At 44.7% G+C, this 1,858-nt stretch overlaps 1 non-coding gene across 1 annotated transcript; it reads right to left on the minus strand.

Moving 5' to 3' along the window:
- Window positions 1-385: 385 nt before the first annotated feature.
- On the minus strand, window positions 386-523 carry LOC119924856. Its single transcript, XR_005449540.1, has one exon. It is a non-coding gene; the product is annotated as a small nucleolar RNA SNORA7 (small nucleolar RNA).
- Window positions 524-1,858: the final 1,335 nt, after the last annotated feature.

Consider the following 1,858-nt stretch of genomic DNA (forward strand, 5'->3'; position numbering starts at 1 on the left):
CAATTGTTACCTAATAACAATGCGCGAGGGATTATCTATCACAGCCACATCAATCTTAACAGCCTCCTCACTGTATGCCCCACTAAAATAATAATGATAATAGTGGCATTTGTTAAGTGCTTACTACGTGCCAGGAACTATTCTAAGTAATGGGGTCTTGCCTTGTCGTATGCTGTTGAGTCATCTCCAACCCATAGTGACTCCACGGACACATCTCTCCCACAACGCCCCACTTCCATCTGCAATCATTCTGGTAGCGGATCCATAGAGTTTTCTCAGTCAAAATATGGAAGTGCTTTACCATCGCCTTCTTCCACACAGTAAACTCGAGTCTCCACCCTTAACTCTCTCCCATGCTGCTGCTGCCCAGTGTGGGTGAGTTTTGACTTGTAGCAGATTGCCTTCCACTTGCTAGCCACTGCCCGAGCTAGGAATGGAATGGGCAGGCCTCTGCTTGACTCTCCCTCCTGTAGCCGAGATTGGTAGAGTACTGGAAACTCTCCAGGTGCCATCCTGAGAGGGGTAAGCACTGGGATAGGTACAGGCTAATCAGGTTGGACACAGTCCCTGTCCCACATGGGGCTCACAATCTTAATCCCCATTTTACAGCTGAAGTAACTGAGGCACAGAGAGGTGAAGTGACTTTCCCAAGATCACACAGCAGACAAGTGGTAGAGCTGGGATTAGATCCCAGGTCCTTCTGATTCTCAGGCCTGTGTTCTATCCACTGGGCCACACCCAAGCGCTTAGTACAGTGCTCTGCATACAGCAAGCGCTCAATAAATGTGATTGACTGACTGACTGCTTATCTAGACTCTCTTGGTGTCTTGATCATCCTTCCCCATTTCTAATTTGCTGAATTCCAGTTTGACCTGTATTCTGTGTCTTTCTCTCATCTGCCCACTATTTTACCACATTGTCTGAGGTTTTGGAAGGTGTCTAACAACTCTTTCATTGTACTCTCCCAAATTCTTACTTCAGTGCTCTGCACCCAGTAAGTGCTCGATAAATACTATTGGTTGATTGATTCATTGATTTAAAACACTTTTCTCTGTCCACCCTGTTTCAGATCTCCATGGACCAGCTGTTTGGATATCCTGTTGTCCATCATCCAGTCAATCAATCAGTGGTGTTTACTGAACACTTACTGTGTCCAAGGCACTCTATTAGTCTAATTAACTTGTAGTTGCTCCAGTGCTTAGAACAGTGCTTGATACATGGTAGAGAAGCACGTTTTGTTTTGTTGTCCATCTCCCGCTTGTAGACTGTGAGCATGTTGTTGGGTAGGGATTGTCTCTATCTGTTGCCGAATTGTACTTTTCAAGTGCTTAGTACAGTCTCTGCACCCAGTAATCACTCAATAAATATGATTGAATGAAGAAATGAATCCTGACCTAGTGGATCAAGCATGGGACTGGTAGTCCAAAGGACCTGGGTTCTAATCCCAGCTCTACCACTTGTTTATTGTGTGACTTGGGCAAATCACTTAACTTCTCTGTGACTCAGTTACCTCACTTGTAATAATTGTGGTATTAATAATAAATTATAGTATTTTTTAAGCATTTACTATGTGTCAAGCACTGTACTAAGCCCTTGGGTAGATACAAAATAATCAGGTCCCACATGGGCCTCACATTCTAAGTAGGCGGGAGAACAGGTATTGAATCCCATTCTACAAATGAGGTACCTGAGGCACAGAGAAATTAAGTAACACAGCAGACAGAGGCGGAGCTAGGATTAGAACCCAGATCCTTCTGGCTTCTGGATCTGTGCTCTATCCACGAGACTTTGCTGCTTTCCCGTCACTGTTTCAAGCCTGGCAGGGGCATAGTCAGTGATAATGGAGGAACACTATTTC

The sequence above is a fragment of the Tachyglossus aculeatus genome, chromosome 2 (genome assembly GCF_015852505.1).
Source record: "Tachyglossus aculeatus isolate mTacAcu1 chromosome 2, mTacAcu1.pri, whole genome shotgun sequence".
NCBI classification, from domain to species: domain Eukaryota; kingdom Metazoa; phylum Chordata; class Mammalia; order Monotremata; family Tachyglossidae; genus Tachyglossus; species Tachyglossus aculeatus.